Consider the following 17,158-nt stretch of genomic DNA (forward strand, 5'->3'; position numbering starts at 1 on the left):
ACTTTGTGTGTATGGGTGTATGTGTCTGTGTTACTAATGAAGTTTGCAGACTTGTGTTTGTGTCCATAAGCTCCTTTCCTGCTGCCCCTTCTTCTCTGGGCTGGTTGTGTGGTTCCTGCAGCCCCTACGAGCCCCCAGCAGCCGCGGCAGCTCCAGCTTCTCTAAGTCCGGGGCTGCGCGTCATTTGCAGTCTGGAGAATGTTGATCACCTCACTAATTACACCTCTCTCTCTCTCCTCTCCTCTCCTCTCCCTCTCTCTCTCTCGCTCATTCCCAGAGTGCATATCGGGAATAGACACACAAAGACATGCGCACTCAACTTAATCAGCCATTTTTTTAAACAGGGCTAAAACGATAATAATTAGCAGAATAAAGACATATCGGATTTTCATTTCCTTTCCTCCTTTTCCCAACCCCTTCACAACCAAACAGCGAGACTGCGTCGGCACATGCTTTAACAACTCCCGGACCCCAAAGGACTGCTCTATGCCCCCCACTTCTTGCTCAATAATTTTTATTTCCACCCAATAAAGTTGGAGGATTATTTTATTTTTATTTTTTTTAATGAACCTTCTCTCGTTTACTTGGATGTGATCAGCTGTTAAGTAAATAAAGCAAAACAAAAAAAGAGGCGAAGATCCAGTAGGAACTGCGAGGGGAAATGGAAAGTAAGTTTTTTCTTTAACTTTTATTGAGTAGTTTGTGTTAAATTTAGGTCGAGTATCGATTATCTTTCCAGGCTGATCTTGCACAATCTTTGATATTTCGCTCTCGCTCGCGCTCTCTCTCTCCCTCTCTCTGCCTCTTTCTCTCTCCCTCACATACACACACACTCACACTCACATCCCCAGATCCCATGTATCTCTCCCTCTCTCGCCCCCCTTTTTTCTGCCTCTTTCCCCATTTTTAGGTACAATATTTGCTCTCATTTGGGGGAGGAGGGGCTGCTTTCTCTTTCTCTCGCTCTCTTTTTATTTTTTATTCTGGGGGGTGACATTTTTCGGGCTCTAACTTTTGGATTAAGTGGAGGATTCTACACGTTTTTCCAGAAGAGGCTTTTCTTTTTTTCCCCCCTTTCCTCCCCATTTTGCATTTTTAGGGAGCTGGAAAAAAACCTGTCAGATTAGGAAAGATGTTACGGCTGCCAGAAGTCATCGTCTGCCAGTACCCCGAGCCCTTTACCCCTTCACCTTCTTTCACAGCTTGATCCCCACAAAAGTTTGAGGTGCTTTTTTGGGGGGGGGGCGGGAGATCCCCCGTTTTTTCTCCCAACTTTCGCTTTTAGGGGGGCTAGATCCCAGCAGGACGGAGGGGACCCGGACTGTGTGTGTGCGTGCGGGTGCTGCTGGGGTGTGTGGGGTACTGTGTTCGCAGGTAGGTTTCGCAGCAGCAGCAGAAGCTGTGAGCTCCTCTGTCTCTAGCAGCAGGAAGAAGCAGAGCCCGTTAGCAGCGTGCTTTGCCTGTGTGTCAGTTTCCACAGAGCTGCTGGGAGCCCGGCTGGCTAGAGGGATGTGCTGACGGACGCTGTCTGGAGCAGGCTGGCTGCCGGAGCAGCTCGCCAGTAGCTAGGGGCATCGCTGCTATTGGGCTTTGGGGCTGGCTTAAGCGGCCCCCCGCCAAGGCTTTACGGGGAAATCGGTATGTTTTGAACCCGAGGAAGATGCTGTAAAACACAAATCGTGATAACGCAGCACAGCCCCTGCTCTGGCTCCCTGTGCCGGGGATCAAGTGCATCCCTGGCGACCCAGCGGTTAATGGCAGCCGCGTCCCTGCTTCCCCCTTCCGCCTTAAATGAAATTCCCTGTAAAAATGGTAATAAACTTTCCCCCCAGCCGATGCCAACTTACGGCCGCTCCCCTCCACTCCTCCCTTCTTTCATCCCCCCCAGCAGCAGCAGCGGCAAACGCACGGGTTGGTATTTCTTTTGTTACCTGCGAGGCGGCCGGCCGGGGGTCTCTCATCGGCTGCTTGGGGCACTGGGTCCAGCCGAGAGAGGAGGCACATCAGTCGGGTTCAGCCTGTTTCACCTCAGCGCCGTCCCGAGGAGGCTTTAGCTCCCATTCAGTAACACACCCTCCTCCTCCTCCTCTTCCTCCTTAGGTACCAAGGCACAGATCGCAAGCAGAACACCCCCCTCCCCCCAAAAAAAAAAAAAAAAAAAAGCCCAACCAAAAGACAACTTGCCATGCTGAAGATGGTGGATCTATACTGTCAGACACAAGCAGGTTCACCCAGGAAGTCTGACCATCCCGTTTTCTGACAGTTGCATTTCCTCTGCTCCATTTCGCTCTCCTGTTTTTTTTTTTAAACCCTGTTCCATTTTTAATCAAGGATCATGTAGTTGGCAAAAGGAGAGAGGGAGAGAAACAGGAAGAAAGAGAGAGGGCTGTTGTTGTTTTGTTTGTTTTTTAATTGTGTTCCCCTGGATTTTCAGTGGCTTGATCCCTAGGAGCGGTGGTGGAGTGGTTAAGGATCATATGTAGTATTATATTTTTAGTTTGGTGGTGGATGGATGGAAGAGGTAGTGAGCAGCCTTTGCAGCCCTGCCTGTTGTTGGTTAGATTGAGGCAGAGACTTGGCTGCGATTGGGACACGACTGTGACATGGGCATCGATCGCTTCCATTGAGAGCAATGCAAAAACACAGCCTGGGTATGTAACACTCTCAGTGCCATCAACACTTGTTTTACTTTATATTTACTGGCAAAACTGACAGAACAAGCCGAGTGCTTTTCTTTTAAAGAAGGAATACAAACAATTGGATGGGAAGGTGCACAAAGAAGATTGTTAAAATAAACTGCAGGGGGGGAAAGCCTAAATCATTATTACTCCACTTTCTGTTCAACTAACTGTATTTAAGGAGTTTCTTTCTCTTCTGGTCTGGGGGATCCTACAAAGCTGAATGAAATAATAATAATAATAATGAAAAAACACCCCCAAACAATCAGCCTTGAGGGAATATCTGATAGTTTTCAAGGTTTGCGGTTTCAATCGGCAGGAAGGCATACAAAAATAAAAGATGGCTAGCCAGCTGTTTTAACCTTTTGCACCTGGCTTCAGTGCTGGGCTCATCAGGATTATTCAGTTATTCGTGCTATCTGTGCTTGAATATTTATAGTATACGATCTAGAGATCCACACACTGCACTGTAGCATCTATTTATCCTCTGGTCATTGGCTTTTGGACTTCTTCAACATAAACATGTATTCAGTAGTTTTCATTTTTATTATAATGAACATATAGGGTCAATGAAATATAGGGGGAAAGTCGTAAATCTGCAAAAGTGAAACCTACCCAAGGAACAAAGAAAGGTCAGGTAAACCATCTGTGTAAGTCACAGTAGTAGTACCTGCTATTGGTTTATGCAGGGATACTGGCTTATTATTCTCTAAAATGAAACTTATCAGTTAGACCAAGTTAAAACTAAAGGAAACCTTTGCAGATAACATATGGCATGACGTGCATCTTTCAGAATAGGGGCAGATTTTTGTTCTTTGATTTTTTTATTAGTTTGGGTTTATTTTTAAAAGATGCTGTACCAGCAAAGAACATATAAAGGGGGATGAGAAAATCACTGTTTAATATTGCAGAATTTACTGCTTCCATTCTGACCATGAGCCTAAATTTACACAATGAAATTTGATTATCTCTAATAACAATATTAGATCCTGCACTGGATGGATGAGAATTGAGGTGGTTTTGTTGATTGCAAGGGTTTAATGTTGCATTTCAGAATCTGATGTGGTTTAGCCTCCCTTCCATTAACTGGAAAACCCCTGAGGTTTTACAATTATTTCTTAAAGATAATACATTTAAGATTGCATTGGTAGGCTGAAGAAAAGTCATAAAGGCAAGAAGGGAAGCCCTTAATAACTCTTGAGATTCAGACATGTTCAGCAGTTAGATTGGCTCTGACTTCACCAAGGGTCGACAATGTGTCATTTCCATGAAGCCAAATTGCCCTCTGCCTATATGATATTAATGTGCAAATCAATATTTCAGGGATTAAATTTCCCTTCTTCATTTTTTATGGTTTCTACCTCAATAAGTCTCAAGTCTATTAGAAGAGGCTGGATGATTTAAAATCTTTCACTGCAGAATGACTTGTCGTAGCCTTGTTTCACAGACCGTTTTTGGATTTTCGTTATAAAAGACCAAAGGCATTCCAAAGAAGTTGATAGTCAATGTAGGGACATGCTCAGTATTGTAAAGCCCTTGTTCGATTAAGAGCTAAAAAGGTATTGAAAATATAATATATATGTTTATATAATATATATACAGTCTATTGCTTTAAAAATATTATGCTAATCACCTATTGATTTATTTCAAAATCAATTGAAGCTCCTTTCTTATTAGTGATTTGTTCAGCATTCTTCAGCTTTGTTGTTAATTTTCTTAAACATCATGCATGAATTAATCTGCTGTGAGAATGTGTTTGGGGTTTTGGTTTAAGAATATTTAAAAACAGACATTTTTGCCTTTTTAATCTAAGTGGTGTGAACAGTCTAGTATAGTTAAAAGAACCAGGGCTGTTTTTTCTGTATTTAGGGTTCAGCGTTGTTTTAATGAAGCAAAGGGTCCTTTTACAAATATTTTATGATTTCTAAATAGATGTTTATCAGCAACATTTATTAAGAATGTCCTTTTGAATATTCACGATCAGTTAAAAATTAAAATGGAGATATCTGATCTGAAAGGAAACAATACTTGACAGAAAATTTAGGTCAAAATATGAGGTTGTGACTTTATCACATAATCTTGGGAAGGCCCTACTGTCTATCATTTGGTGTTGTTTTATAGTCTTAGACCATCTGGACCAAGTTCCGCACAGCTGCATGAATTTCATATGTGATAGAACATTTTTTCCATTCAGTGTGAAATGTTCCTTCCTAAAAACGTACACCAGACTCGCTTAATTTAGTCTGCTAAAAGAAATGCACATGAAAAAGGACAAAAGGCTCTTTAATCTCTGCAAGCTGTTTGTTTTTCTTCAAGATTCCTGTCTATTTGAGTTTGAAAAGTCATGTTTATTGAGGAGATGATTCTGAGGTGTGACATTAAAATAATATATGATTTTTGTGCTAGTTTCTGCTCTCCTAGTTAATTTGCACAACTACTTTTTATGCCTGTCAAAACAGAGAGTTAATCTATTCTTATTTACAATTAATCTCAATAAAATTAATCTTAACTACGCCTTAGTCAGTGGCTTAAAATATCTAATTATATTCAATTAACTGCTGTCATTGTAATTAACATTGCTTAATTGCCTCTGCATATATTTATGTAAAGCTCATTAGTTACTGCTTGCTCTTTTTTTCCTTTGCTCACTTCCATTTTTGTTGCTGTCAGAGCACTGACATCAAACCCTCTCTAGGTTTTGACAATTCTGATCTTTAAGGATCTGACTATGCCAGTGAGGACAAATGATTTTGTAACATTTTATTTGGGTAAATATTAATGTTTTCATATGCAAAGAGATACTAGTGCTGGGCTTTAAAGTACCTCCAACCCCCCCCCCCCCTCCACCCCACCCCAGCTCAGACAAAAATATTTTCTAGCCTTGTTGATAGAAATATGAGAAGCCAGGTTAAGCTTTGTGTTTATAAATGAAGAGCCTTTCTGCATCTGCCTTGGGGCTGTACCCACAAGGCAGAGCTTTCCTGCTCCAAAATCATTCAAAGGGTTAAAGACTTGGCCAGGGTTCAAACTGAAAAGCGCCCAGGGAAAGTGCATGTGAATATGTACAAGTTTCATGTAATTAGTGCTTAATTATATTAACATATGCAAATTGTCAATTTAGGAGCTTGTTGAGCTGGCAAAGATCAGCCAGGCACAATTGCTGTATTGTTCTGAAACAATAATGGATCTCAAGTTGGATTGTGGAAACACATAACTAGCTATCTAATTTAACTCATACCATGGTGAAATTTCATTAGTCTCCATGGAGACTGGTTTAATTGTGCTGACTAATGTTCTGGGCTGCAGAATGTCCTAAAAAGAAAGCGTTGTTTGCCTAATCCACCTTACAATGACACTTGTTTGTACATGTTTCCCTTGTGTGAGAATTTGCATATGCAAATAAATAGTTTCTCTGCATCATTTGTCATGGCTGTTCATTACCCATGAAGAGGACATTGTTACTAGGCTGTTACTGAGTCTCCCAAGACAGGATAGTGTCAACCAGTCCAGCCACATTCTTTCATAATTTGTTTCTGATTAATAGACCAGAGTGAGGCTCATTCTATTCAGGCCTCTGCAAAGGGAAGGTCAGTTCTGTCACTGAAAAGAGTTTCCGCAGCAACTGAAGTTTTTCTCTCCCTCCCCTGCCCCCTTTTTCTTTAGCTAACATAATCATATTTAAAATAATGTATTCTTGCTCTAAGGAATACCTCCACTAATAATCTCTAGTTTCCTAAAGCAAAAGAGAGGAAAATAAAGGAGATTCTGGTATTGGAATATTAATCCTGTTTTTGACAGAAAGGTAAACTGATATAATTGCTTTTCAGTTGAAGGAATGGGGGTTTATACAAGTGTGAAAGCATCGGAAAAGGATTAGCATTTTTTTGCATAATGAAAAGCTCTGTTGAATAGGGCACTGAATGGTTGACTGAATGACTAAGATGAAAGGAAGATGAAAATGCAGGCTCCTCTTTCTTTATGCCTATGCTCAGCTCTCCCTAAAGTTATGTTTGTCCAAGACTTTAGAAAACAAGCAGAAGCTCAGATTTCAGCAACTTTATAAGATGCCCTGAGTTTCCATCATCATGTGAAGTAATATGTATGATAATAGTGCAGCTAGAGGATGATAAACACAGGTTTGTATGTAGAAGAGTTCCAGGAACATGACAGGCTAACCAAATATTGACTATTGGGTATCAAGGATTCTCAGTACTTTGCCTGGGGGGAGGGGGTGGGAGGTGGGGAGTTATTCTAAAAGTTTCCAATGGAAATTATGCATCAGTACAGAATAATAGTCTAATCAAGTTTGTTATTCATGCAAGCAGCATTTCGTTAATACCTGTTTTCATTAATTAACTATTTATCTTTGGAAAAAGTTACGAATTCTGACTTTTTTAAGTGGTTAAGTGGTCTATAAGCCTTTATGGGGAAAAATACTCTCCTTATCAGTACTTAACATGGACACATCTAATTTAAATAGAAATTAGTATATGCACATAATGAACAGTATTTTGGCACAATTGTATCAATATATTTTAACTTTTTAATACACTTACAGTAGGTTCCCATATCACTAAAGGCCTGACCCTACTCTCATCAAAGTTACAGATTAAAGTCAATGCGGGTTTTAAGAGAGTAGAATCAGGCCTTATGTTAGGGCTGTAACTGGTTAGCTGTTGACAATGTGATCGGTGCTCATAGTTATATTCTCTCAACAGTAATTAGTGCAGTTAAAATACCTTAAGGGTTGAGACAGTTTTGAAAGTGGGAATTGGTTCTTTTTGTACATATGTAAATCGATTGCAGTGTAGATGATTATTTATATATGTGTATTTAAATAATTATTAATTTAGTGGCACTATAGAAAAGTGTTGGTAGACTCTACCATATATTATCTTTGTTTGTTTGCTCTTGTTAGTTTGCAGAACTTGCATTTGTACATGCTTGCCAGTTCAATGCTGTACTTGACTGGATAATATTTAAACGGCTAGATTCACATTTAAGAATTCAGAAGTAAAAGTGAATGAATGAAGTAAGGTTGCCAATTCAGTATGGAATTATTTGCAGCCAGAAGCGTTTGATCTTAATTAGATCACAAAGATTCCTTACTTTTTAGATGAAGTTGAAGAAATTCTATATGGTTTTGGAAACTTTTATTGCTAACTTTATGAAATTCCTTAAAACCTCTGTTAAATGAAGAAGAAATCTACATAAAGGATGTTCTTTCAAATTGAGATGGGCTTATTGATGTATTTCCTTAAGAAAAATGTGTTAATTTAAAAAATAAATTCATTTGTATTTTAAAATATTGTTAACCAAGCACCATGTGTTGTAACTGGCAATTTTCCAGCCACTGTAGAATTGGATAACACATGGATTAATGGTAACTTATGTGATGTCTGCTTTCTTACTGAATGGGTAGAAAACCAGAGTATTTCAGATACTTTCTAAAATCCAGAAATCTCAGTAAGATGCAAAGTAGCATATGTTTATGTGAACAGATGGATAGGTGTGAGAAATTAAGACAGACACTTATTTCTTGGTAACTGTTCTAGGTTCATCATTGGTAAAACAATATTCGTTGTGGTATTCATATTTGTTGATAAGATTCAGAATCAATCCTACAGTCCTTACGCAGGCAAAACTCCTCCCTTCTTTTGCTCAAGTAAAGTCTTCAGGATTTGGTCTTTAACATGGGTGTTCTGTAGTTCCTTCCTTGTTTAATAGTTACACTTCAATGCCGCTATGCCAGGACTCTTATTTATAATTCCTGTTTTTCCAAGGTTCACAATGTGGCTAGAAAAGTTTGCACTAGGCTGGAATTTCAAATGCAAGGTCCTGTCTATGACAGACTTTTTCTTTTTAAACAATATTTTTTAAGGAATGGTTTAACCAAGTTTTATGAGTGAAATAAAAGCCGACCATGTTAAGACACTCTTTTATATGTTCACATTACTCAAAGCCACCTTTGAGTTTAAAAAATGACATTTAGAAAGTGATTTGTCTATAATATAGTTTATTTGCTTTTGGTAATTTTGAGAACAATTTTAGACCCATCTAGAAACTGGGATTTTTTTGCAAACAGATTTAGCGCATGTTTGTGGCTGTCAAGCTGACCTGATAGGCTGTACCAGCTCCTAAGTAGGTGTTCTAGTCTTTTAGGTCAATAGTTCACCAACTAAAGACTATATATACAAGGTAGACCATGGGATCTCTGAAAACACACATTTACCACACAGACTGTAGTGGGTCTGCAGTGCAAGTAATGCACATACTATGCTATGTGAGACACACATCTAAGGATGTATTTAAATAGGCAAATGCTCTGCCTTTAAAACAAAGAAAGACTTACAAAGTGTCTGTATTGACTGAAGCCTAACTCATCTTAAATAGACAAAAATCAAGTGTCTGATTCTCCTTCCTTACACCAATGTAAATCAGGAATAATTCAACTGAAGTCAGTGGAATTACATTGGTGTAAAACACTGGTGTGCAAATGGTGTAAATGAGAGGCGCATCAGGCCCATAATCTCCAGTCAAAAATACTCATGTTAAATCCTGTATAAAAGATGTTGTCTTTTTGTAAAGAAGTTTTAGTAGAACATTTTCTGTGTCTGAAGAAGCAAAACATAAGGTGACATGCTCTAGGTGAGGTTTTATGGAGGGGTTGGTGGTGGTTGATTCTTCTCTGCAACCAGGTAATAGCAGAGTTGTGAGTCTGGAAGCAAAGGTTGTTGAAGGCCTGCTCCTTCCAATTTGACACTGAGGCTTCCTCATAGAGCATCTCCCCTAATCTGAGGTCACCTGTCACTAGCAGCTCCCCACAATATGACATTTTGGTGAAATAAATGGGGTTACTCTAGATTTACAACATTTGCTATAGGTTTACAGATCAGAATCTTCTTCAGTTTAAGAAGACAAGAGCACACTTCCTCCCGCCTCCCACTTGGAGAGAAAAGCTTCCATAGTGTGAGACAGCAAAGGCCCCAAAGCAACTTTCCCAAGGAGACAAGAAGGCTCCTCAAGCTTCCCAAGTTTTATACAAGGGTCTCCACACAGAGCAAAGTTCCCTGTGTGAGGCGCCATAGCCAAACCACTACAAAGTGCAGTTTCTCCCTATTTCAAGCACATTGGTCCTTACTCCTGCTTTCAGATGCTAAGGGTCCCCATGAAAAGCAGCTCTTTATAGAGTACCACCCTCATGTTCTTCACCCTTCTCCTCACCCTCTGAGTAATGGGAAAATGTTTGTTTGTTTAACAGGAAGTGGAATATAGATTTTGTTCTCAATTTGTAAGATTTAGGGTATAAATAAGAAAATGCTTTAGCATTTATAAAATAAAGTTAATGACTGACATTTATAAAGCAAATGTCACCTCCAAATCCCTGAAACTATTATAAACTGATTACAAGAAACCACTTCCTCCATCACTGGGACGCAGCCGTCTCTAGGGTGGAAAGTGTCACACAGTACACAAACAGCAGCCCACAACTATGCCACACAATGACTTGGGAAAGAAAGTTAAGAATGCTTTATCCCACAAAAACAACTAGGTCATTGTAGTTAGATAAAATGTAATTTTCCAACTGGTAATCAGTGCATCAGGGCAAACATTCCAGCTCTGGTGGAAAGTGTCACTGGATATTTGATAGTCACAGGTGGTCAGGGCCTTGGATTTATATCTCTTCTGAAAGAGGGATCCTCCAGCATTACAGTAGCTTCTAGTTTGGAATTAGGGCCTGATCCAAAGCCCAGTGAAGTCAGTGTGAGTAGAGACTCACAGTGACTTCTATGGGCTTTTGGATTGGGCCCTTAGAGGGAGAAATGCCATTTACGGAATCATCAACAGCACTATGTTTTCTTTGGAAGTCTCCATGCTGATTGGGCCCAGCTGGGGTTAGTTTATGAGATCACAGCCCAAGGTGGTATGGTTGCAACTTCTCTTGAATAGGTGGAAGAGCACCAAGATAAAAAGGAGTCTAAATGTCATTTTATAAATAGCTGTGACTGAGAGCATAACAATGGCTTGGCTATTATAGAGTAGATTGAATCTCATTGGAGGTGACACATCCAAAATAAAGGACAAGAAATTAAAAACTGTGGGTTTAATTGCATGTTGAAACCTTGTCCCCTAAACAAACAGTTATTCCTATGTATAACAACATGGGTCTGGTATATGTGGGCGTTATTGTTATATGTGCTGTAATACCTATGTCCTAGCTGAAATGGCATGAGTTAATGATAATGTGTTCAGAGTGGAGTTTTTGGGCTCAAACTCTGAATTTACTGTCTTATGTCCATTTGTTTCACAACCTAAGGGTTATTTAAAAATTGTTTTCTAAGGATGTTTGAATTTATCTAAACAAATTTAATAGCAGGAATTTGTAAATATTTCTTATTTTACTTCTTGCCATACAAACACAGTGTGTTAGTTCTCAGTATTGTAGTTACTTGACAGGATATTAACAATTGGAAAAATATATTAGAAACCTTTTAGGTTTGTTTAAATATATGTAATTTAAACAAATGCAGAACTGTTTAATGGTTTGTCTGGGAATTATTTAGACTGACCTGTGTAATAATATTTTTATTAGCTGTAATTTGTTTTCTAGGGAGAAAAGGGTGTTTTTAAAGTTGTGTGTTAACATGCAGGCTTGGCATTGAAATGGGACAGTCCCTGAATATGCATTTCTAAGAAGGTGGGACAACAGTTACCTAAAAGGTGAAGACTTGAGAAAAAATGGGGAGAGTCATTTCTTTCCTGAAATGAAGCAGGGTGCAGATTAGGAACCATTAAGATTTGCCAGGAGTTGCTGGTCATAGGAGCCTGTTTAAGTGCTCACTGTCAACAAGGAAATCATGGGCAGCACTTAAAGTGGCTCACCTCTGATTTATTCATAAACCTCACACGAGCACTTGGCTTTGTTCTTGCGCTGGTAAGGGGGAACTGATGCCAATAAGAACAGGAATAAAGAGCTTCTTGCATGGTCCAAAAGTGAATAGCACTTTACCTCAAAGCATGACCTCCATTCCCAAGATCTGTTGTGTTACAGTTGACTCCGTCTAGATGTGTGTGTATTCTCAGATGAATTGCTAGAAGAGGTTACGACCAAATATATACTTTGTAAACCCTGTAGCTGTAACAAGAACTATGTAACTGGAACTTAGATTCTAACTTAAGAGGAAGATTGCAGTATTAATACTGAATTGAAAGATTTCCTCTTCAAACAGCGTTTAGTGTTAGTGTTGTTACTGAAAGTCAGAAAACTGATTCAAGTGAAAAATCTTATTTGTACACCACTATACTCTTTAAAAGATTCATTTGAAAATGCATGTTGGTGGTACAGAAAAATATGTGAAGTAGTTTTGAGACAAAGAAATTGGCTTACTTATTTATTAGTCATGTTTGATTGCTGTTGGTTTATTTATGTCTCTCTAAAAATGGCAAGTAGTGCTAGCAGTCCACCATGGGGGAAGGGACCTTTTGAAGACGGTCAACTGGCATGTTTGCACTAGGGCAGAGGTTGAGTACAGTTTCTTAAATCCCCAGAGAAACATTTAGTTAATGCTAGCCTTTTTCTGATCCTGTCTGAGTCTGGTTTGCTTTTTGCTTTTAATGAAGTTTATGTGTTGTTACTTTAGGGTTCAGATGTTTTTAAAATTTACTTGCATTTTCATAACAAATTAAACAAAAGGAGTCATATTGGAAGATAGTGATGAGAGCTAATGATATGTCTTTAGATAAAGCAGTCCTCGTGTGCAATCTGATCACAGCCATCAGCTCATTTGTCATGGCTGAAGTGAAAATGTCAGGACCAATGAGTGTATGAGTGCTGAAGGGGGCGAAAGGGCTTTTGGAGACACTTTTGTGCTGGGAGTGGGCCATAGCTTAGATTCAGCTCTAGGGAAATACTGGGATTAGCCAACTCTGTGCACAAATCCCTAGCATAACAGAATTAGTTGGGAAAATGAGGTTTGTTAGGGGAAAAAAATCTACAGAATTGCTCTAGGCTGCAGCCCAATAACTATGCAAAACAGTGAGGCTTTTTATTAAAATAATTTTAGTGATGTGAATTTACACACATTCCAGCACAAGCCATAATTGGTAGGCAACATTACAACAAAGCCCATTTTAATGTTTTTTATGTACGTATATGTGTCTAATTTTATACAGTTATCATAGTATTAAAATAAATGTGATCTTAAAAATCTGAACTAAAGGTTTTTCAAAACTGACAGGGAAATCAGATTTTTTTTTTAACATTCAGTAAAAATTATAGAAGAAAATACAGTAGAACTAAATGTAGCTCATTGAAATACCAGCCAATGCTGATGAAATCTTATCGAAGATAGGGTTAGAAGGGACCACAAGGATCACCTAGTCTAACTCCCTGCCAAGATGTAGGATTGTTGCATTGTTTAGTTCAGACAAAAAATAAGATGCTCAAACTCCTCACAGTAGCATTTCCTCACTCTGAAAGTTTAATTCACACCACAGATAATTGGCATACTGGATCAGAACCGAGGTCTGTTAGTATCCTGTCTCTGACAGTGGCCAGTGCCAGATGCTTCAGAGGAAGGTGCAAGAAACCCCAGTAGTCGGATGTGAGATAATTTGCTGAACATACCAGGTCTCATCCTGGCCTCTGATAGATAGAGATTGGCTTAAGCCTTGAAGAGATGAGGTTTGGGGCTGGGAATGGACGACAGGGGATGGACATCTTGATGAATACCTGTTCTGTTCCTTCCCTCTGGGGCACCTGGCATTGGACACTGTCAGAAGACAGAATACTGGGCTAGATGAACCTTTGGTCTGACCAACTATGGCCGTTCTTATGTAATATCCCTTTCAAAATTTTTGTTAACATTAGTATGGTAACTCTGGATATTCTTGTTATCCATATAAATGTCCAATCCCTTTTTGACTCTTGTTCAGTTCTTGGTCTCAGTGATGTCCTGTGGCTATGAGTTCCAAATATCCAGCATTGTATAAAAAAGAATTTCCTTCTATCAGTTTTGAATTTGACATCTTTTAATTTAATGGTCTGTCCCCCGGTTCTTATATTACTACATCCCTTTTTCCATACTGGGACCTCCTCCCTTTTAACGTATGGGAAAGACATATGTCTTCTGTCACCTGTTTACAACCCCCAGGTTGAGAACACCTTAACAGAAATGAAGCTTTCACTTGCCAGGCCCATCCAGCTGATGCCAAGATAGGGAGGTGGCTCAGATGGTCATGTCCCTGCATCTTTCTGGGCTGGTAGGAGCCAGCCATCTTCCTTTTATCTCTGAATTGGCTAGTGGGCAGAGTATGCTCAGGAATTGTCTGAGTGTTAGATGTGTTCAAACACCAGTCCTCCTGGCTTGTTTCTGGGTGCCTCAGGCAAAGCATGGAGGTGGCTGGCCTGAAGAGAGTATTTGCCCCTTCTCCTAGCATTTCACCAGTCTTGGAATAGCAGTTGTGAGGCATTGGTTGTGTCTTCACTTCAGGGGACTCAGGATTCTTGCTGATTTGCACAGGGTTGAGAGAAATTTTTTCCTCATAGCATGGTGGTGCTGGTGCTGGGAGTTTTTCACTTTCCTCTCATATATTTAGCTGTCAACAGTAAAGGCTAGAGGTTAGTGATATACTGCTACTGAACTTGGTCGTGGTTGCCATCAGATCACCCTATCACCGGTGGGCGAATACTTTTCACAAAATCAAACTTTTCAGTCAATATCTGACCTATCATTCCTTGTCCTCAAAGGAAACCTGCAGAACACCTTCAAAAGATGAGTTTGTGAACTTAAATTCATAACTCTGCTAGATGCTAAAAAATCATAGTGTCAACAGAGACACTGGTTTTATGGCTCATTACAACAATTTTACTCCCGGGGGAATTCTGAATCACTGCACATACGCAGAATTCATATGCCACGCAGATTTTTTTTTCTCAGCAGAAAATCCATTCTGCCAAGAAGTGCTGCAGTTACACCTTTCACCCAGCAGGGGCCACTGTGGCACCAGAACAGAGAGCAGCTGCTCCCAGGCGGGAGTAGCAAGCTACAGATAGGGAAGAGAAGAGGCTGGGTTCCTCACAGCACCCTGTCCATGGGGCCAGGTCAGGAGGCATGGGATATGTGGGGGACAGACAACATGGGGCTGCTGGGGGAGGGTCACAGACTGGGGTTCAGAAGGGCTAGTGGGAGGGACAGACTGGGGTAGGGGCTGAATGAGAGTGGGGGTACAAGGACACATGGGGACAAGAGGGAGGGGCTGAGTGGGGGTGCAGGGACATGGGGAAGAGGGTGCAGGGACACATGGGTATGGCGTATGGGGGGCACAGGGACACATTGGACAGGGGCAGATGGGCCCGACTGAATGAGAGAGGCTAGGGGTCAGCCAGGATCTGTATGAGACCCCCTAACAAACCTCCTCCCCCAAAGAAACAAACTGTTCCATACTTTTCCCACCCACACCCAACAACCCTCCAAGTTCATACCCAGGCTCTTTCCCAGCAATTAGTTCCCCCTCCCTCAGCTCCTCCATTACCCCAGCTCCCCCAACCTTTTGCATTGCTTCTGAGGGAAATACGTGTCTGTATTGTAGTTTACATTAATTATTATTTAAAGTTCTGGATTAATATGCCTAGTAAGGAATCTATTTGTCGGAAGCATTTCTTGAATCTTTTTTGTTGTCTGTATTGTTGCAGACATAATTGCTGACAGGTATTTTGAAATAAATTACCAAAATAATTGAAACTGGTGTGATTATATTGTATTATTTTGACAAATAATATATACAGAATTTAGCAAAATTTTAAAATATTGTGCATAGGATTTTTAATTTTTTGACACAGAATTCCCCTAGGAATAAACAATTTGTAACCTACCAACCCTCCTTTGTCCTATGACTGCAGAGGTGTTAATTGCCCACTTCATTTTAAGTGGTTTCTTGTAACGTGTTAAAGCTTAACAATCATCCCTCCTTGTATTTAGCTGTGATACTCTGGTTTACCTTTTCCAAGACCTGAAGAGCTTTGTGAAGCTTGAAAGCTTGTCTCTTTCACCAACGGAAGTTGGTCCAATAAGAGACACTCACCTTGTCTCCATTGTATCATGGTTGAGTTTGAGGCCTTGGCAGCAGGGCTGTGATGTGGTGGAGAGAGGCTTCGGCATTTAGTGTATTTGGAGTTATTAGTAATTATGTATTTCACAATTTGTTAAGCATATTCCACTGGGAGGGAAAGTGGGTGATCTGATTCTTAATCCCTTTCCCCCCCAAATCCATGAGTTTAGGAGCAGGCAGGGCTAAAACACATGCTGACTGCAGGGGGTGGAGAGAAATGGGTGTGCAGGAGAGCCTTAGGCTCTGGCTCAGATACCAGGTAATTGTCTTGCGTTAACCCAGTCTTCTTTGGAGTGGGTTTACAGCTAGCACATGAAACTCCCCTTTGTGGTCACAGGCTTCAGGCCTTCACAGAGATATGAACGTGGCCCCAGGGACTAAAGATACCAGGTAACCTTGAGATTGTTGTAGAAATTTGTAATAAAGTTGCAGCCACTGGCCTTTAAACCCCAAACACTTCTCTGCTTGTTTACGGGTGTCACTGTGAGTGGCAGCAGCAAAGTAATTTATTTGATCTAACTAGTACTTATCTTTGTTAGAAGTTGTCTACAGATTTCTTCCATTTCATGTACAGTGAATTGTCCTCTTTCAGATAATGTACTTGTACAATCTTTTTTTGTTTAATTCTATTGATTTACAGTGTTAAAGTGAAATATCTGATACCTGTTTCCTGCCCTTCAAGTATATATAGTCAAAGAGGGCTGATTAGGTTCTCCCCTCCCCCCACAAGCCCTTTAGCTATTTTAAATGTATAATTATCATTGCATGTAATTTGATAGCTGCACTAATTGCTGCCAACCATTGTCTGTTTGCACTTAATGCTGAAACCTGATCAACATCCTGCTTTGGTTGATGTTTAGTGGTAAACTTTAATTAACTCTTATTGCATTGAAGAAGAGCTCAGTCTCAGTGCTAACTAATCATTTACCTTCATTATGTCCTGACAGCTCCACTTGTTCCTGGTACTAATAGATACACCAGTCAGTAAATAAACCTGCAAACCTTCATTCATGCCTTGAAGTTGTTCCACATTGATATTTTGTTGCTTAAAGTATAAGATAACTGGGTAAAGATAATTATTTCAGTTAGTTTTGTATCTCTGGTTTTCCAGACACCAATCTCAAATTGCCTTTTTCATGCCAGACAATTTCATTTTAATAGTAACTGTAGATTTAAGATAACATTATTCCTTCAACATGGTTCCTATAGACATGCATCTTTTGAATCAATACAATTAAGCTTGTCTCCTGTTGGAATTCTTGTAATTATTTTTCCTGAAATACTTTTCCTGTAATGATATTGAAGTTAAAGTAATCAGGTTACTGGCAGATCATGTAAAATTCAACTCAAAATTGCTGGCTGCTTGATTT

The 17,158-nt window shown here is 39.9% G+C and overlaps 1 protein-coding gene across 1 annotated transcript in view; it reads left to right on the plus strand.

The window, feature by feature from the left end:
• Positions 1-501: 501 nt before the first annotated feature.
• Positions 502-17,158, plus strand: part of ZFHX4 (zinc finger homeobox 4) — a 174,935-nt gene continuing 158,278 nt past the window's right edge. The window contains exon 1 of the mRNA XM_026662669.1: positions 502-668. The gene's annotated coding sequence lies outside the window, so the exon portion shown is untranslated. The remainder of the gene's footprint in view (positions 669-17,158) is intronic.

The sequence above is a fragment of the Terrapene carolina genome, unplaced genomic scaffold, assembly GCF_002925995.2.
Source record: "Terrapene carolina triunguis isolate 2854851 unplaced genomic scaffold, T_m_triunguis-2.0 Scaffold58, whole genome shotgun sequence".
Classification (NCBI taxonomy): Eukaryota; Metazoa; Chordata; order Testudines; family Emydidae; genus Terrapene; species Terrapene triunguis.